Here is a 21,359-nt window from a genome sequence, read left to right on the forward strand (position 1 = left end):
TGGATTCGCATTTATCAAGGATCTTAATAAAGTCTTGGGATAAACAAGTCATCCTTGGAGTTTCCTGTTTATTATTACCCATGCTAATAATGTTGGCGGGAGGTCGTGTTCACCCGTGTCAGTTTATGTACAAAATATCTCAAAAACTTGTTTCGGATTTCAATGCAATCTGGTGGATATGTAGGCATGGCCAAGGAAGAGTTGATTAGATTTTGAGGTGGATCCGGATCCGAGTGCAGGAATAAATAATAAATTTTTATTGGCGTTGGCGGAGGTATGTGCACTGTGAACTGTGCAACAGGGCAAATCAAGAGCATAGAAATAAGTTGCCATGTCGTACCATGAAATTATTCATCTGGTAGGAAAGAGGAATTACAGCAGTAATTAATCATAAATTTTATTAATCATGGCGGAGGTATGCGCTCTGTCAGTCCTTTTTAGTTCCCTGTACTCAGCACACCTCACCGCCGGAACAATGCAGGAAAGGCACGACAGGTTACTGGTGACTCGACAGGAGAGAAGCAGCTGAGGATAAAGGATGACAAAAGAAGAGAACCGGTCAGAATTAGTGCTAAAATTTTGAGAGAAGTACATGTTAACCTGTTCAGTCCGACGACGTATTAGTTTGGCTTATTCTTGCTACCTCTAGTCGATTTGATTTAACTTAAGAAGAAACTTTAGTTGTGAAGGGTTTAAGGAAGGCAGTAATAACTTCGAAAACGCTACCCTGGCCTGAGTAATATCATTTGTAGAGAGCAAGAACGAGCACAAGAAACGTCAAAGAATTCAGAGGGTTAATCTCTCCCCAGGAGTCTTGGCACATACAGGAAGCTTTGTACATATGGACTCTGGTGCCTGGTGTCTGTCCTGGCAGCCCACTGGCACCCATATTCCACCCCAGCACGCAAACTCGGGGACAAACGTTCGCCTCTTTCGCGCCTTTTACATCCCACTCTGCTCTGCTGGCTGATATTGCTGTGCGAGAGGGGTTTGGTATTTTTCTCCGTTCTTTGGTATTGTTGCATGAGAGAAGAGCTGGTGAGGAACTCCTTCACTTGGTGGTACCGATATAACCGGTTGGCTCCTCAGTTCGTAATACAATCGTCCCTCGGCACCCTTCCTGTCTCGAAACAGGGGATGGTGGGCTGAAAGATAGCTTCAGCCTCAGTCCATTGGTTTCACATTTCAGACCGAACCTAGGGCCACATCAACAACAGCATGCATCAGAGAGGAAAATGACGGACCCGCCCTGTGCATGAAGTAGGCGCAGCTTTTGTTCTTGACTCTACACTCAGTTTGTACTCATCCTTTAGCCACCCCCACTCTCGATTGAAAAAGTCAAAGAAGAAGGCTTAGATAAGCGGGTCGTTTACACAGGCAGTCATTTTTTGCCAAGTCCTATTCTGCCCCACAACAATGTACAGTATATTCAGGTCCCCATCGGTACTTGTGAGTGAAGAGGAAACAAACTTTGTCCAAGACTTTGACGGGCTTGACACTTGAACTCAGACTGAAGTCGGATCAAAAGCTAGGGTGATGATGCCGGAAATGCCTCCCTAAATACCGTGACCCATATAGCAGCCGCAACTGGATCTGAGCGGGGTGTAGTGCGTCGCGAGGTCAGGTCAGACGTAGCATGGTTGGGCGTAGCGGTGGTCGGTGAGATGGATAAGGGCTGTCTGAAGATGTATTTTATTCTATCCTTGCTGTCTCCGTGCGAAATTACCAAGGTGAGTTTTTTTCTAATTGGAGGAGTGGGAAATAGTCTCAATCTTCCCAACAGACTATTTTTTAATCCAGACGGCTTTAATTACCTTACGAAACACCCCACGTTTTACCCTGAAGGGATTATTGGAAATTATATCTAATCCCTCCATTTCAAAGAGTCTACCCTGAGCTGAAGAAAATCGTGTGTTGGAAGCAAGAATAAGTAATCGAGGCATCTCTCTGTAATATAAAGTTAAGATGGGTGAATGGTGTCTGAAGATTTTATTTTTGTGATTCTTGCCATCTCCAGACGATTTCACTCAGATTAGGAGAGATTTTTCGAACGGGGGGGAGGATTAGATATAGCTTTGATTAACCCTTCCACAATTACAAATCCTTCCTAAACTAGAGAAAATCGTCCGGCGGCAAAAACAGAATAAATGAATAAATAAAAATAAACCAGACATCTTTGTACTCCAGAGACTAAAATGGATGAGGGGCGTCTGAAGTGTGAGTTGAGTGACACAAGTAATTCTCTGCCGTCACTCTTGCGGTGTTGCAAGGGTCACTCTACCACGACACTCTGGCTTGCTTGCTTGCTCAGGTAACCAGGAGTAAACAAGATCACGTTGCTTTGCGTTTTGTTGTGTTGGTGTCGTAAGTGGCGCCTGCTTGTCTCTTTTTCTGCGCATCAGTTGATATGGACTTTTTTTTTTTTTTTTTTAGGATTTCACTTGTGGGTTGAAGTAGTGATTGTGTGTGTGTGTGTGTGTGTGTGTGTGTGTGTGTGTGTGTGTGTGTGTGTGCCCTAGTTAGTAATTTTTGTAGGTTTGTTTGTTTGTTTGTTTTTTGAGGGGGTGGGGGCATTCTCTAGTTGAAGTGATTCATAGCTGCATCAGTACTGTTGTTTTGAATCCGTCCTAGTTTTTGCACAGAAGTAACATTTACCATTTTTTATGCTGAAAGTAAGAGACAAAGACTTGAAACCTGCGAAACTTGCCACTTAAAAAAAAAGAAGAAGAATGAAAGTCAGGCAAACCCATTTTCCATTGATTTAAATATGCCGAGACGCATTATGTAAAAAACTCGAGTCCATATTGTTTAAGTTCTTCTTTCTGGTGGCATTTTTTTTTTCCAGATAATATAACTTTTCCTACGTGCAGACTCGTATATTCTGTGTAGGAGGGAATTCGGGGAGAGGGGGTAGATAAGCCATACTAAATCCCTCTCTGCTACAGATCCCAGCTAAGTTGAATACATCGTCTAGAAATGGCAAGACGAAAAATGGAAAATATGTCCTCGGGTTGAAGGTGCTAAAGTTGCTTAATATAATGTGATGTATCCTCCTCACGTAGGCAGTTACAGCCTCTGTGTAAACTCGGGGGTGAATGAATATTGATGAGTTGGAGTAGTGTTTGCAGGAGGGTGGCTTGAGTGGGCGGAGAAAGCGGGAAGGGTGAGGGAAGTGAGGCTTGGACATGCTTTTGTTTTGGCCACTTGGGGTGAACGTGGGATTGGAATTCGGAAGTAGAAAGGAGTGAAGGATAAAGTGTAAGTGTACATAAGGGAGGGCAACTTGTATTGGCACAAGGAAATGGTGTTTGTTTATGTTGTGACAGACCTCAGGCGTTTATGTCGTGGCAACCTTGTTTACACTGTGGGATTTTAGTTTTCACGGAATCTTACCTTCTGCACTCATTTTATCTCATGGACCAGATTTTCTCCCGTTTGCAGCGTATTTCACGTAGCTCACTGGCAGAAAAAGACTGTATTGTGGTTTTGCACCATTTCCATATAACGTCTTCGTAATTAGCATCATATTCTAGTGTTTAATCAGTTGTTACGACTGAGCATTCAAGATGGTGATATGATAGTTTTAGGCCAAGTTCTTATGAAAAGAGGACAGTATCTCGTCCTCTTACGACTTCTCGGAACCTTGGCACTCCCCAGCAAGAGCCTGCAAGAAAAATGGGTGTGTGTGTCCGGGTTCGTGGAAGAGAGGTTGTGGTAACTTAGGATTAATGAAGTGAAGGGGTGAGAGGAGATACAGCGAGGGAGGATAGGAAGAGGAGGGGAGGGAGGGGAAAGATGGAATGGTACCTTTTTCTGTATTTTCAGTAATGTGTACTTATACATAAATCTATCTATCTATCTATCTATCTATCTATCTATCTATCTATCTATATATATATATATATATATATATATATATATATATATATATATGTGTGTGTGTGTGTGATATACAGTAATTCACGCTTCTATTGAGTGTTTTCTAGTCAGTTACGCTAGGGGAGGCCTGGAAGTGAAAGGTTCAGTTAACATTAGCATCAGTATCAGCAGCAGCATTGACAATGAAAGGTTGAGAGAGGAGAGGAAAGGAGAAATGAAGCAAGAAACAAACTGGTAAGGAAGAAAGGAGGGAAATAAACCTATAAGATGGGAAAAAACTGGTGAGGAAGAGATGCTAAGGGACCTTCCAGACCCACGAGAAAGGCGAACAACTGTACCAATAAGGGCTTCCGAGAGAGAGAGAGAGAGAGAGAGAGAGAGAGAGAGAGAGAGAGAGAGAGAGAGCAGGTTGAAAGCACGGCATGAGTGGAGGTGCGGGGATGATTGAAGGTGACATTTTTTTCTTAATTCGTGCCACAAACAGACATTTTTGTTCCGTTCAAGAAAGATTCACTATACGCCTTGATTTATTCTCCTGTGTCAAGTCGAGTCGGGATGCGTCGGGAAAGTGTTGGCAATCTTACTCTCTGGCCAAATGAGAGGCGTGGGGCGCGCACCTAGACCCCCCTGCTGTGTGTGTGCGTGTGTTTGGTTGCTTGTCTGTCGTGTTTTAGTTCTTATTTGTTTATCTGGTGAAGATGGTACGATTTCTGTTGCTGGTATTCTGTTGTTGTTGTTATTTTATCATCATCATCATCATCATCATCATTATCATGTTATTTTCTAGTGATAGTGTAATAGTACCTGCGTTTTCTATTATTTATGGTGGCCATACCGATTTTTTTTTCCTCATATGTGTTTGGAATTATTGCTTATTTTACCACTTTATTGCGACTCGGGGTTGTGTTTGAGAGTAAGTTTTGTTTCTTAAGTATTTTTATTTTATTGTTTAAGCTTAAGTTTTATTGTTTTTTAGTTTCCTGGACTCCCTGGTAGCCTGATTTACCCCTGTTAGCCAAGAACGTCATTTGCATTGTTGTTATTACCACTATACGATTTAAACTTCGAATCACTGTTGGAACTGGATGAGTTAGATACAGCCTTCACTAGATTTCTTTCACTGCTACACTCTGTTCACTTTAACCTGGCGTAAAACTAGCAAATTTCAGTCTTAAGTGCAGAATTATTACACTATTACATGGTGGTTCTTACGAGGAGGTGCGATGAGAAGGATGTAGAGCCGTAGTATTGTCTTATTCTGCCCTTGAATTACGTGAAATAAGCTTTAAAAAAAATCGCCCAGCTAAAATGAATGTACTATAGGTGTAAAAGATGATGAGGATTAAAACTGATTCTCACCAATACTCAAATTCCTCACACTTAATGATGGGTTCGATATCGGGTCACGTAGATCACAGGTACTCTAGTTTGTTGCCGTGAGAGGACAGGTGTTGGAGGTAAGGTGTGTGGAGACCGGAAATTGAGTGTGTGTGTGTGTGTGTGTTTTACCGACGTGACTACATTTCTCTTTCCCTGCTCTGTCTCACACACACACACACACACACACACACACACACACACACACACACACACACACACACACACACACACACACACACACACACACACACACACACACACACACACACACACACACACAGTCAAAGATTCAGTACTCCACTTCTGTTTCGCACTTCCTTAATTCATTTTGCGTGAAAAGTCTGGATCTGAATGAAAAACGTGTGATGGTAACAGGAATGAAGTACAGCATAAAAATCAGCAGGCTGAAGGGAAATAATATAAGTTGTGTATAACCTCATCATTCCGAGGCGTCCCCTGTGCTAAGTAAAAAAAATACTCAAGCTGTGGTAACTAAAATACACAAAATTATTATAGTAAGTGAATGGCTTAATTGAGAGTCCTTCTTACCTCCACAAATTGTCCCTAACTTTGATGCTAGAAGACGTTGCTCCTAATCTTATTTATATCTTTTGATGGGAGGAAGAATTAAAGAGAAAAATACTCGTACTGAAAGGGTTAATTATTGTTTTTTGTCCTCATATTGTCGGAACAACTCTAGTATTCTATCCCAGTTGGTACCAGACGATTATATTCATCTGAGAGTATAGGAACCTGAGTGTTCATAATCACCATTAACCCTGCCATGGTGGGGAGTACTCTGGGATTCTATTGCAGCTAATGCCAGACGATTTTATTCAGCGGAGGGTCATACACGCCTGGGAGGTCAATCTGTCACCCAGTCCTCCTCCATCCCATCAAGAGCGTAGGGGCCCGGGACTAGGCATCTCAATCCTGACATTTAGGACGAGAGTGACCAGCCTCGTTCATTCCTGAGTGGTATGGTGTGACCAGTAAACCACATCCATCCCACCCTCGTAAACCCTTATTGGCCCCATCTGTTTGAAGCACCGTAACCCACTAGACCACTTAACAAGATCTTCAACTCGTATGGTGTACAGTTGGCAGTGCAGCATGAAGCGAGGACTTTCTTGTGCAATGGCTGGCTAATGCGACTGCCCGTGGCCTCATTTTTAGGGGTCGAATTCAGGGGGTTTATGTCATCCCCTGGCGGCACCGTTTTCTTACCGGGTTGTTTTTGCATTGAGCTAGTTAACTCTGTCGGCATTATTATTATTATTATTATTATTATTATTATTATTATGCTTTCCAGACGATTGTATTAAATTTTGGTAGGGATATATATACTACGTGTAATGATACTGTTAACAAAGGCAGTCTCTAACCCTTCCGTTTGAAAAGCCTTCCCAAGCTAAATAAAACTGCATGAAGGCAAGAATAAATAAAAATACAGCACTGGGTTGAAGGGGTTAATTGGTGCTACCCTCAGACGATTTTTATTCAGTTCGTGTGGGCGTAGGAGGCTCCCTGGATTTTTTTTTTTTACTTACAATTTTACATATATTTGCTGGACGTTCAGCCATTATTATTATTTTTTTTTTTACTCATTTGCTTTTCCTTCGTCTGTTCTGTTATTAAAAAAAAAAAAAAAAATGCTACCACCAGACGATTTTACGTAGGGTCTGCAGTCGTTTGGGGGGTTAATTAAGACTGTCAACCCCCCCCCCTCCTTCCCCCCAGGTCGAAAAGTCTCCCATAAGCTGAATGAAATCGTCGGTAGTCTCGTGTGTCTTCAAGGAGGTGTATTTTTCCCAAGAGATATACTGTTTCTATTACACCTACAGATTTTTTCTTTGTGTTTTATGTATCATTCTAATTCCTACATACTTTGCATTAAAAAATAGTGTATCATCGTTCAGTCAAAGGTTAATTGGTAGGGAAAAGGTGCTAGGAACCCGCCTTGGCCTGGGACAGTAAGGATGTTAAATGTCACAAATAACAGTCGAGAAAATAATTGTCTCATTCAGCACGAGGATGTATTGGCTTTATGTTACCTCCAGACTAATGTATTCAACTCCGGAGTGATTTTTTCTCAAGGGTTAGATATCGCCCACTTTAAAACCTTCACGTCGAGCGGAAGATCTGAACTGATTAATATACCGGGACGTAACTACAACAAATGAAAAGGACGTCCTTGGGCTGAAGTGACTGAATTAGCATAACGTTTCCATCTCGAATAAGTCTTTTGAGTTAAATAAAATTGTCTGGTGATAGCACGAGTATTATAGATAGACAGACAGATAGATAATATGTGCTGTGGGTAAGCTTTTTTGTGCGTTGTTTTTGTTGTTGCTGCTCTTGTGACCCCAGGTTTATTTGAAGCGCGAACCAGGTGGACTGCAGGCTGATTACCTTCATCTGCAGCCTACCGTCTTACATTTGGGGAATAGGAAGATGAAGGACGTTTGCATAACAAATACTGGAGCCGCCCAGTTATATAGGTGCCACCACGTGAAGGCGTCCCCTTCCAGTACATTTTGTGTTTACGTGAAGGAAGATGGAAGGGTTTCTCGAGAGCTGAATAAAATCCTCCGGTGATAGCCAAAAATAAAATACGACATCGCAGTGAAATGATCTGCTACTTTTTTCTTCTTTGTCCCACTCCTTTGTGAGGGTCAGGTACGCAGCAGTGGTGGGAAAAAATGGGGAAGGAGTGCCAGAGTGCCAAGGATGAGGGCCAAATGGTGCCACCGGGGGTAAGTGTGTGTGTGTGTGTGTGTGTGTGTGTGTGTGTGTGGAGGGGGTTGTGGTACAGATGTGGTATATGGTAGGTGTGGTGTGTGTTTAGTGTGGCAATTGTTGGGTGTGGTATGTGCTTTGTCTTTGTGATGTGGTGTGTGTATGGTGTGGCAGGTGCAGTATATTACCCGTGTCTTGGGATTGGGAGAAGTGTTGGATGATCTGTTTCAGGTGTGCTAGAATGTGCTACTTTGAGAGAGAGAGAGAGAGAGAGAGAGAGAGAGAGAGAGAGAGAGAGAGAGAGAGAGAGAGAGAGAGAGAGAGAGAGTTAATGGCTGACACTGATGAGTTACTGATTGAGAGTTTACAGTTGAAGGTAATGAGTGGGGAAGCATGTAATCAGTGGTGGAGAGAGAGAGAGAGAGAGAGAGAGAGAGAGAGAGGGTCACTTATAGTTAAGGAAGAGGAAGAAATGTCGAATGGTATAAAAAATAAATGACGTATACACATGGAAATGCAGGTGACACCAACACACTCCCATAAGTCACCCCTAAAAAATTTATACAGAACCGTCTATACTGAAGCTACATGCAAATCGTTACCATATTGAAAGGGAGGAATTTGTTTAACACCTCCATTTAAGAGTTACCTTCCCTAAGCCTTATAAATTCTTCAGGAAGTAACAAGATTAATTGACATACAGAAGTAATGACAAGAAAAATGTTACTCAGGTTCCAGTGTGTGTGTGTGTGTGTGTGTGTGTGTGTGTGTGTGTGTGTGTGTGTGTGTGTGTGTGTGTGTGTGTGTGTAAGGGTGACGATGTGTAGGTGGTAGGGGACGCTGGGGAGTGAGTCAGGGGTTTATGTAAGATACCATATAGTTCACCTTTGCAGTGTGTGTGTTTGTGAGAGAGAGAGAGAGAGAGAGATTGTGTCTATTTTTTTAATCTTTCAAACGTCACCACTATTTTACCACAAGGACGTCTTTTTTTTTTTGCTTTCTTCTTGCTACCATAGGACGATTTTTTAAAGTTTCAGTGAGATTTTCGTTGTGAAGTTTAATGAGGATCTTTTCCAACCTCTTCACGACAAGAAGTTTCTCCATAGTTGAGTAAAATTGTCAGAAGGTAGCAAGAGTATAATATAAAAGAATTCGTATTAAAGGTGCAAAGTATCAGTGCAAGTAGTTGGAACAAAGTGACTAAGTTAATTCGTAAGAGGCATGCATTTAATTAGCTTGCTGTTGTGAGTTCAGCTAGAAAGTGTAGTAAAAGGGTTATCGTGTTACAGGGACGGTTGTTGTTGTTGTTGTTGTTGTTGTTGTTGTTGTTGTTGTTGTGATCCTAGGCTCATCTGGACTTGAACTTGGTGGACTGCTGACTGAAACTGCCTTTTTCTTGTAGTCTGCCATTCTCCTTTCAGCAACTAGGGAGGGACTTTAGGGACGTTTGTACAACCGGCAGTGGGGTCGCCCAGCTGTATCGGTGCCAGCACATGAAGGCATCCCTCTTCAGCATAACAGAGGCGGCAATGACAAACAGCCAGTCCTTTTTAGAGTTTCGGGGAGTCCGGGGCGCAGGAGGACCCGGGGCTTGGCTGCCGTAATCCAGATCATTAATTTACAGCGTAGGAGACCACCACACGTCACCGGAAGCGTTTATACGATAGAAAAACCTCCAGCCACCTTTTGGATTCCAACCACGACGCTTTAGCATACACTGTCCTCCCATCCGACGCTTCATCCACCTTACGTGTTTCTTTGTAATCATGTACGTCTTCGGGCAACTGCTTTCATACGTGGTGTCACTTCCGTGTTGTTATGAAGAAACAGGAAGGATGTTATGTGACTTCATCCCTGAGTCATATGTTGCGTTTATAGATGAGTGGGAGGCGATGTTGCGATAGTGTGCTGTGTATCTATCACTGGAGAGGAAGTGTTGACATTATCTCCTCTCACCCCACTGTCGTAACAGGTGTGACGTATTACTTGGTAAGACAGGAAAGACTTGAATGAAATAGAGATATAAAGTGTTCCGGTAATGCTTGGGATCAACCAGCCTTACAAGTTACAAGAGTTGACTAAAATGACAAAAGCTTGGAAAGTGGTTGATGTTATCCGTTAAACTCCGTCACTCGCAAATCGAGAGCGGGTTATATTTTGGGCGGCGGGTGTGTGTAAAATAATTATAATTTTCGGGTTATTTGTTCATTGCAGTCAGTTGCCGAATACACACACAAACCCTTAATGTAGTATCGTAACCTAAGGGAGTCAACAGGCTGACCCTGGCTGCTCCTGAGAGAGCCTACGCACTACCAAGACTCACTGAGGCTGGAATGAGGGTGTATGCACAAGGCATAATACTGCCTAATCTTAACCCGCCGAGCTTCGAGCCCTTGCGAGTCCTTCACGACAGCACACTTTGAGTTACACTTGACAGGGGAGAGCTCACTTCCCCACACCAGCAGCGCGGCCAGAGCGGGGCTCGAACTCGGGTCACAAACATGTGTGCGTGTGGGGGGGAGGGAGTTTGGTTTTGATGGGTCAGAGAGAGAGAGAGAGAGAGAGAGAGAGAGAGAGAGAGAGAGAGAGGTAGTTGATCCACTTTTGCTCTCATTTGGTCACTGTTACTATTGATTGGTTCACTCCTATTCTTTTTCGGTACACCATTTTCTTCACTTTAATCATTTTCATCCACACTGGTGCAAGTAAGTGGCTGGTATTTGCAGCACCCTCGACTACTGATTGAGTCACCATACCCTTGTAACAACACATATCCGTATCTGTTCAGGGATACGAGTAGGGTACCATACAAGCTGCTCTATCTCGTTAAGGATAGATAGCATAGCCGCTACTGACAGACTTGGTTACCGGAAAGGAGAGACACTTGGGTTGGTAAGCATTATATGGAGATACATGAAGATTACTGTATATAGAGAGAAATTATATAGATTTTCCATTCTGTCGAGAGTACTGAGAAAACGAGATGAAAATAATTCTACTTTCAGAAATGCAGTAACCAGAGAATTGTAACAAAGGTCCTTTTACCTTAACCTGGCTTAGATTTGTGTCCTTCTGTAGCTTATTTCACATAGCTCAGTAGCAGAATAAGACAGCACTGTGGTTCTACATCCTTTCCACAGCAATTCTTCGTAACTTAAATCGTATTCTAGCATTAATATCATGTTACAGCTCCGTATTGAAGGTGGAGAGATGGCAGTTTTAGACCAAGTTAGAGGAAAACGAGTCAAGTCAGTAGAGAAAGGCAATTAGCACAGGTATTTTCACTTAGAGATTGGCAAGGTAGCTGTAGTCAGAGCGTCAGGAATTCAGAGCATTCAAGTTAGGGAACACAGGAACAAGTGAAGCTATTGCACACATCCTTGCCATAGTTGTCCGTGGGTTGCAAAATGGCACAGGGGAATTCGAAGGATGCTGAAAAGGGGTCAGTGTCCGTAGCCTGAGACAGCGGGATTTTAGTAGGTCTGAGAGAGAGAGAGAGAGAGAGAGAGAGTTGTATAAAGAGGAAGTCAGGGAGAATATCACGAATACCAAAGTTAATCCTTCAAATGACAGTTTTTTAACTGTTACGAAACTACCATCAAACGATTACATTCACCACGAGGGAGGGTTATCGTGAAGAAAATAATGAAGCTTATGACAAACCCTTCCAGTTAGAAACGTCTCTCCTAAGCTGAACAAAATCGTTTAGAAATAGCATGTAAGTTAAAAGGAGACCATCCAGTTTAAGGCTTAATAAAACAAGTGGGTCATTGGTTAGGAGTGTATTTTTAGGCTGGGAAAGGGGTCACTTAGCAATATTTCTGGTCCCCCTCCCCATGGAACTCTGAGACTTAGTTGATCGTTGACATGGTTAATTTTGAGCCTAAAGTCCTCTGTTGCTCTAAGTATGGCGTCGTGGAAAGAGGAAATTCATCGCCACCCTCACTGCGTAACTGGTTTATTTTTGTTATCTCCAGACGAATTACTTCAACTTAGGAACGATTTCTCATACTGAACGGGTTAAAGGACGTTGTATTTACTACCTTCAGTCTAAAAAGTCGGCCCCCCCCAAAAAAAAAAAAAAAAAAAATGGAGAAAGCAAATATAAAATACAAACTACGTCCTCGGGCTGAAAGTGTTAGGAGAGCATGTTGCCATACTCTTAGGCACGTAATCTCGTCTGGTAAGGAAGCTCCCTAACACCTCCTACCAAGTGATTTATTTTTGCATATGGCTAAGTAATATCCTGTATATGTTATTAACGAGGAGAATGGCGATACTGGAAGGATTTTTTTAACACAGAAAAGGGCAGTAATGTGTAACAAAAATTAGCTTGCTTAGGAAAAGGTGTTAGGGAGCGTCCTCAACCAGGGAAAATACACAGAAGTGGCCAGGTGAGAAATGGCCAGGTTGAGATCCTTTTGGCTGTTTAACCCTTCAGCCCGAGAACGTTAGATTATTTAACAGTACACCTCACTCGCAGTACAGGGTTTAATACGACGATATTTAGTCCCACTACTTTGAAAAATCTCCTCAAAGCTTAATAACTTGTCTCGAGATAGTAAAGAATAAAATTTAAAAGATGTAGTGAAGGGGTCATATTTAAGCTCCAACTTTATCTACAGATTTTTGTCCATCTACAGTCCGTTTATTTTAACATGGCGAAACTTTACCACGCTTCATCCCAAATACTTTACTACAACGACTTATAATTTTCAGCGCCAAAGTACATGTAATAATAAGTCATTGTGGTGAAGTGAATTAGACGAACTACTGTATATGAAGTGCTACTGCGCTGCTCGATTGGTGTTTATATTCTTCCTCTTGCCCTGTCCTGCCCTGCCCTCGCCTATCACTTTGTCAACCTACACCTCCCCTTCACCTCAGGCTTTTTATATCACCCGATGTAAGGTCAATTTTACCACCACCAGCACAGTGCTCTCTCTCTCTCTCTCTCTCTCTCTCTCTCCCCTTTAAGACAGCAGAAATTTCAACGCTTCTAATAACTGTGGTCAATGGCAAGAGGAACTATGGAAAGTGTCATGGTGAAGTTGAGCAAAAATTACCGGGAAAAGTAGTGTTTGATGCCATATTGGGGCTATTTCTGCAATTTCAAGGGTTTTAGGAAAGCCAAATGCAGGTTGTATGCTTAAACCTATCCTTCACTGTTCTGCTATCTACAGATTCCACAAGTTTTCCTTCAGGCGTTTTAGTCGTGCAAGATGCTTTTTACTGTATGTGTGAGTGTGTGTGTGTGTGTGTGTGTGTGTGTGTGTAAAGTGTTTTATATATATATATATATATATATATATATATATATATATATCTATATATACTTTCTCTCTCTCCCTTTCTCTCTCTCTGTATATGTCTGTATCTATCTATATACACACACACACACACACACAAATATATATATATATATATGCACACATACATACATACATACATACATACATTTTTATACTATGTATATAAGATACTTCTCCAAGATCAGCCTTGGTGTTACTCCTTGTATTAAGGCCGAACAGTCTCGTAGGTACCGTAAGATATATGTGGCCTGTTTATCTATGTACTTGTTTTAACTCCCCTTTTCTGAGCCCACCGCGATAAGAAGCATGGCCACTGCAGTGTGTTCCAGAAAAAGTTAGCTTATCGAAGACCCTCATGATGCGAGAAGATAAGTGTGTGTGTGTGTGTGTGTGTGTGTGTGTGTAAGGGGGGGGTTATATTGTTGTCATTCAGAGCGTTTTTGTTCTCTTTCGAGTTGTTCTTTGTTCAGTGTTACCTTGGTGATAAGAGAGAGAGAGAGAGAGAGAGAGAGAGAGAGAGAGAGAGAGAGAGAGAGAGAGAGAGATTCCATACCTCATCCCTTTTGGACGTGGGAGGCTCGGACGTGTTAGGGCTTGTTGTAGTCTACGGTAGTACAGATCATTTTGGGGAAGGCCACCCTACGTCCCTAGCAGTATTACACAGAAAAACTTGGGCCACCTCTTGGATTCGAACCCCAGCGCGTAATCGCATGGCCGCCTCTTGCATAGGATTTCCACCGCCTTAGACATCTGCTTCATCATTCTTTTAGTGTAATCACTCCTTTTTTAACCCGTTAACTCCATGATGTATTTGTTGTTATAACCTTATCTTCACCAGACGGTTTTTATTCTTCTTTTGGGAAATTATGCACTCTGGATAAATTAGATATATTCATTGTCCCTTGATAACTATGGTAGCAGGAAGAATAAAATAAGAATATCCCTTACCGGACTGAAAGGGAAGTTTATTATTGCCATCTCCACACCAGTGTACTCAACTCAGGAAAGACCTTGCGTAATAAAGCTGGTACCTAAACACGCCAGCTCGAGAAGTTTATGCTGTGCGTATAAAATTTCTGGCAGTAACAAGAGAAATATAAAAAAATATATATCACAGAGGTTATCGTACCCTAACCAAGCATAACATAAATTAGACCTTGTTTCCCTTTTAAATTGGATTGATTTCCTTAATCTCGCATAACTCAGCCTGATGTGACCTAACGAATACCGCATCTCCTCTCCATAACCTAACTTACTAGACTCAGACAACTGTATCATATTTCCCCTTTAACCTAACTTCACTTGCCAGTCTACCTTACCTAGCGTAAAGTAACTAAACTCCATCATAATTTCTCTTGCTAACCCGGCCTAACCAAAACAAACTACCGCATCAACGTAACTCAACCTGACGAATTTGGGCTCCTGACCGCACCTACGATACTCTCGTTTTGCCCACTTTCCTTAACCTAACCTAATGCGACAACCTAACCTGACCTAACCTAACCTAACCCGATCCACCCTGACCTAACCCAGTCTGAACACTATACCTTGTCTCCTTGTTATAACCAAATCTAACCTTAACAAACTACACTTTATCTTCTTAACTGATTCTGATTAGCTAACGTAACCTTACCTTGTAGATGAGATGGTAATTCTTGTTTCTCTCATCTAGCTTTATCTAACTTGACCAAACCTAACCAACCGTAAACTAAAACATTATATACCGTATCTCCTCTCCATAACCCAGTCTGTCCTAAACTAAACTCTCTTATTCGATTCTAATACTCTTTACGTTAATCTGAGCTACAGATGCGGTGGTAATTCTTGTTTCCCACCCCAAACGCAACCCAGTTTAACCTAACCTAATCTTACCCTTCTGTACCGTATCTCCTTTCCATAAGCTAATCAGTCCTAAACAAACAGCACTTTACCTCAACCGATTCTGATAAGGTGCCTCTACCTGTTTCCCCCTATCTTGTATGAGTCACCCAGGTGTGGATAACGAAACGAATGTAGCCAGCAACACTTGATCACCACGCAGATGTATTTATAAGCGATCACACACACACACACACACACACACACACACACACACACACACACACACACACACACACACACACACACACAACTAACCAGCTCACCTTAGTAACACACACACACACACATACACAGACACACACACACAAACTGCAGTCCACCTTAGTAACACACACACACACACACACACACACACACACACACCGACTGAATAACACGTGATCACAGCATTGCCTGCATCCTCTTCACCCTCCTTTTATCACCACTCCCATCACCCACCAGCTACCCCCAACCCACCCACAAACACCCCCACCTTAATCTGTAAGAGGTGGGGTGAGGTTGTGGGTGCGGGGGATGGGGTTAGGTGGGGGAAAATGGGAGTTGAGAAAATTCCGCATGGGGTAGCGAGACTTGGATATGCATGTAGGAAAGGAGGCACACTTCGTCCTTGCTTTGACCATCGCAGTGTTGTCGTCTAGGGGGAGGGGGGGTAAACATCCTTGACCCTCTTTACTAAGACCCAAAAACCCTTCGAAGAAAGCATACGAGTCGGTTTATCGGTAAATTTGGAGCTAATATTGGCAGCCACGGGGCAGAACCTCGTATACGGTGTTCCCTTGGCGCCAGATATACAACTTGTCATACTCAGGGTTGTATCAGCTGAGAGAGGGTGATCAGGCTGACCCCCCCACCCCCTTGTGATTGGCTGGAGGAGTGAGCACGTGAACACTTGCTGCTCAGCTGAGAGGGGGCGTTGTTTGACGTACAAAAATTATGTAAATAAAGGCTTTTTTTGGCGGTGTTCCGAAATCCTTAGTAACTGATGTAATGAGTGTGTATAATTAGATCGTCTGGATTGCTTGGAGTAAAGAATGAAAGTAGGTTGGGAAAATAAAGACGGTTTGCGGTACGATACGTTGGTCATAGCGGTGGGAATGTTGAGGATGCGGCAGCAGGCTGGTGGCAGTCTGGTAGTGAGGGTTGACAATAGAGGTTGGGCAAAGAGAACAGTCCAATAGTGCATTAAATAAGATAGTAGTGTCTTAATCTGGATCTATAACGTGGCGTCTGTGGTGAACGGCTACACCTTTTTCATATAGTAAGTGTTCGTGAATAGTGATGTTTCCACATTATTAATTGTTTCGGAAATTGATAAAATATGGTACAAGAGATGATTAAAATTGTGTGTGTACATGTTTGTGCTTTGAGAAATTAGAGTATGTTGTTTGTGAAGCGAGGTGAATTTGGTGGAAGTGATGCGCATAAAAACGTATTAGTCAATTATCCTTCTTAATTTTAGGAAATTTAAGGGAAACTGCAGGTAAGGATTCCTTTAATATTCCCAAGGCTCATTTCAGAGTTGCCATGGAAACACTGCTACAGTTTAAGGTGATAGTGCATAGCAGTTTGAGAGAGAATTTAGGGTGATGACGGCTTAAGATTAACTGGAAATTATATTAGGTTCTGAATGTGTAGATTTTACTGTAAAAGCATGGGGTGCGTGTGGTATATACAAGATGAAAAGATTGCGATTTTTACAGACGAACTTCGTAGGTTATCAGTTCCTGTTATCTTGCTTTTGTTGATTTTCTTGGAAGAATCTTGCCGGCGTCTGGCCTTTGGTTCCTTCTTCTTTGTATAAAAAAAAAGCCTACCTCCACAAGATTGTACTCAGCTTGGGAGGACACCTGCCCTTGTGAAGTGTTGATTGGAGGGTGCTTAGTTCTGTAAAAAACGAAGGCCCTTCAAGTTGAATGAAATCATTTGGTGAAAGAAAAAAAGTAATCGTATATACTTAAGGGGATAAGATGGATACTGTGTACAGTACAGAAATACATAATGACGTTTTTCATTCCGTACTTATTCTCTCCAAACAGTTCTGTTTATATTTGTAGAGACCTCGAACTGGAGAGGTTAGATATTACCGTATTAACCCAGCACTAGACGAGGTCTTCTCAAAGCTAAATAAAATTTGGTGGTAGAACAATAAGAAGTACATCGCCGGATTATATATATATATATATATATATATATATATATATATATATATATATATTTAGTCTGATTATTGTCATACGAGGTACCGGTATCTTGCGTCAGTCGAGCCGTCGTTGGGATCTAGTTATTTGTAAAGTATTCCGATCGTCACAAGTTTCTGAGCATTTTTTTTTTTTTAAACAAAATTGTGCGTTAAGCATATTTTAATGTGGACATGGATGGATCAGTAACATACCAGAGGAACTTTAAGGCGTGCTAAGCAAAACATATCCGGGGAAGATGTTTCGAAATCTTTGCCAACAGTAGTACGTATACGGCCTTTCATCAACATTGCCATATTAGGTATACCGGCAGCCTATCACTTTTTTTTTTTTTTTTTTTCTAATGAAATCTTCGGGAGGTACCAAAAAATAAAAAAAAAGACGCCATCGTAGTGAAGTTGACGTTACAAAGTCGAAGATATGAATTTATCCTGTACTGTAACCTGTTAATTTTTGTAACTTGGATATTCCTATTATTGATGTTTCGTTGCTTTTGGTGCTGCGAGTGCTATGTTTAAAAAATGCCACCCATGAACCACGAAAGCCCATTTCTGAGCAGTGAAACTGTCTGTCGTTATCAAATAAAACTGAAGATTTCAGCCGTCATAGGTTTTGATATAATGACACCACCAATATGTATGAAGCGCGTTGATATAGACAGACCGGCACTATTGTATAATACCTAAATACTACCAGCAATATGCATAACTAAACAGACGTGTACCCTGACACTCGTAAAGTACGATACTCAGAAAGCTGTCATCAACAGCATCACCGTGTCACTCCACACTGTTATAGACGCAGTTGGAACCTGTTAACCAACCGAACCTGTCTTAGCCTGCAGCTTTTTAATCCTGGGAGGGGTGGACTTCATCATGGAGGCTCCATGTCACCCTGTCCAGTGTCATCAGGCTGCCCACCCTGCAACCTAACTAGCAAATCAACTGAGTTGCTGGTTAATACTATATAATACCCCGCTGATGCCGAGTTTGTAGCTAGTTAAGCTATTAGACTCATGCTTATACTACTTAGTGCCACCATTAGCTAGTGTCAGTCCGCCCATGTGAATATAAAATGGCTCCTCTGGTAATATAAAAGCGTTTAAACTGTTAGCCATAGTCATTAACCACTGTGAATACTTGTTAAGAGGTGTCAAACCAGAACCCTTTACACCCAACCAAGCGTCACATACCGGTCGAGAGTCACGTAGGCAAGCAAACTCGACAAACTGAGCGATGCTGTGTGAAAATGTTGCCGATACTGTATGGAAATTATGGTTTTTGAACAGGGTCTTCACTGTTTCGTTGATATATACAATACCGGATTGATACATTGATATATAGAAGTCAGTGAACGCGGTGGAAGTAAACATAAGAGTACGGGGTATGGTACATGAGGGAGAGCGGCTTGGAATGGTGAGGAACAAGGAAGCGCCACCCGGGGTAAACTCAGGGACTGGGTATCTGGCAGAAACTATCCCCATTACTACGATAACGTATAGGCTTACCTGTATTAACATTGGCTGCTATCTTTATCACCAGACGGTTTTACTCGTGTTAGGAGATACTCTTCGAACTGGTTGGGTTTGATATAGCCTAAAACCCTTCGAACTGGTTGGGTTTGATATAGCCTAAATTAACCCCTCCTTCCCGGCGTGTCCCCCCTCCCCTTTCAAAAAAAAAAAAAAAAAAAAAAATGCTGATCCGCAGAGCATTCACATTTTACTAGATTGGTGTCATTTCTTACTGGATTCTGTATATTTTGAAACGAGAACGAAGATTACTGGTACTGGTTTGAAGTGCGTGGTAGGGTGCTGCTCGTTGTGGGAATATATTGGCTGGATAATAAGACATGCTTCGTTAAATGTAGACGACCTTGAAATCTTCCGTTTTGTCTCTGATCCGTGTATTTTGTTAGTGATCTGTTATTTACGATTCACGGCTTTAAAATATGATGCCCCTCCTCTCTCTCTCTCTCTCTCTCTCTCTCTCTCTCTCTCTCTCTCTCTCTCTCTCTCGTCGTCCTTGAGTTAGAGAGAATACCCCGTGCCCTTGAAGTAAAAATATTTGAGTGAATCAGCTTTAGGGAGTCCCTGCACTACACCTATTGTAAATTAATTTCTTGCATCTAAACCTTTTTTGTTCTGTATTTTCGTGTTGCCCGTGGTTTCTCGTGGTACTAGGAGACTCCATAGCACTTGTTGTTGTCCTTAAACCCCATCAGCCGGAGGAGGCTGAGGTTTATCTTGCTGCTACGAGACTAGTCAACTTGAGGGAGATTTTCGAAATGGATCACCACGAGATTATTCTTCGGTTGCATGAAATAGTCTTCATGTTGCCAGATTAAAACATGAAAGGCGTCATTGTAGTAAAGCGGTTAATATTTCCCTGTCCAGTAGGCTGCCCTGGAGTAGCAACAGTTGTGCATTAGATGACGCACTGGAGTACCAACGCGCCATATGGAGAAAGGCATGGACGAGGATGTGCTGGGGAGTCTCCAAAACTGACAAGAATACTAGTAATCATGTGTGTCCTTGGTATCGTAATTAACCCTTTCAAAATAAGGGTGGATGTTCTCGAAGCCGAATAAGCTCGTCTGGCGGCAACAAGACTGATATTTAAACAAGGCATTATGAGGAAGGTTGGTATTGTGACTGGCATGTTTGAGGTGGTTGCCATAAACTCGTGTGGTTTTAGCAGGAACGAATTTAATGTCAGGGCACCACCGTAGCTGCAGAGTGGTGGGTGAAAATTTGACTTTGGGATTTTTTTTTTTTTTTTAGGTCTGAATCCATCTGGTAATAATAATAATAATAATAAAAATAGAGGTTTTGGTACGGAAGGGGTTGACGTACGGCTGTTTTTGAGACACTGTGTATAAAGCCGTTTGATGGTAGCAAGAACGAAATAAAAATGTGTGCCGGTAGCCATTTAAGACGAGATCAGGTGTGTATAGATGACCCAGGTGTACAAGTGTCAGGTGTGGGCTAGATGGGGTGGGATTGGGGAGATGAATTACACAGATCAGTCGTTAAGGTCCTTATGGTATGAGCAGCTCATAATGCTGAGAAAATAAGTCATTTAAGCATAAAATAGGTAGGTAGAGAGAGGAGAGGGATGGAGGATTCGAGAAAGGAGTTATTTTGTACGTTCAGAGAGAGAGAGATTCTAGATAGGATATAGCTTGTAACAGAGTGGGGGGCGTTGCCAGCATCATCTCTATCCTAACCCACTCTTCTGTCAAACTCTTTCCTCCATCTCGACGTCTTTCTCAACCCCACCAGAATTATCTTTACTCTGAGCTGTTTAACCACCATCCCACGTCTCCAAATTCCCCACCTCATTCTTCAGTCAACGCAGCTTTTCCCCAATATGTATACCCTTCCCTCCCCCTTCCATACACACACCCTCTCACTTCGTTTTAAACCTAGCATCGTCTCTACATTATTCAGTATCCTTCCTGCCTCGCCTTCCTTTCATTTCTCTTATATCATATACCCAGCCTTATACCTACCACCTTTTAAACCGTCTGCTCCCACTCATTCCATATCCTATTTTTTCACTCGTTCGCGTAATTCCACTCACCAAACTCTCCACCCCTCACATAACCTAATCCCACAAGCGTCTTTCCTCTCACTCTACACCAGTGCCTCTTCCCGTACCCTCCCCTTTCTATCCATCTCACTCCAACACTGCCATCCAGCCGTACGCCCACCCAGCCTTTCACCACGCTCTTACTCCAGAAGCTTCTCACCACCACCCTCCACAAACCCCTCCCCATCCGTCCCTCTCCACGTCACCTCTCCTCTCTATCACTCCCACTCAGCCTTCCTCCACCTCATCCCTCCCTCTCCGACCCCCCTCAACCCCTTCCCTCCCTCTCCGACCCCCCACAACCCCTTCCTTCCCTCTCCGACCCCCCCTCCCTCCCTCTCCAGCTCCCCTCTGCTTTCTCCACCCCTGCCATCCAG

At 42.4% G+C, this 21,359-nt stretch overlaps 2 protein-coding genes across 3 annotated transcripts in view; both read left to right on the forward strand.

Moving 5' to 3' along the window:
* LOC145415715 (uncharacterized) overlaps positions 1–21,359 on the forward strand; it is a 243,273-nt gene that overhangs the window by 140,114 nt on the left and 81,800 nt on the right. The window lies entirely within an intron of this gene.
* Positions 16,322–21,359, forward strand: part of Gbs-70E (Glycogen binding subunit 70E) — a 37,831-nt gene continuing 32,793 nt past the window's right edge. For both annotated transcript variants that reach the window (XM_080284929.1, XM_080284932.1), the window contains exon 1: positions 16,322–16,449. The gene's annotated coding sequence lies outside the window, so the exon portion shown is untranslated. The remainder of the gene's footprint in view (positions 16,450–21,359) is intronic.

The sequence above is a fragment of the Coenobita brevimanus genome, chromosome 103 (assembly GCF_032717465.1).
Source record: "Coenobita brevimanus isolate Jiangsu-jjx chromosome 103, ASM3271746v2, whole genome shotgun sequence".
Classification (NCBI taxonomy): Eukaryota; Metazoa; Arthropoda; class Malacostraca; order Decapoda; family Coenobitidae; genus Coenobita; species Coenobita brevimanus.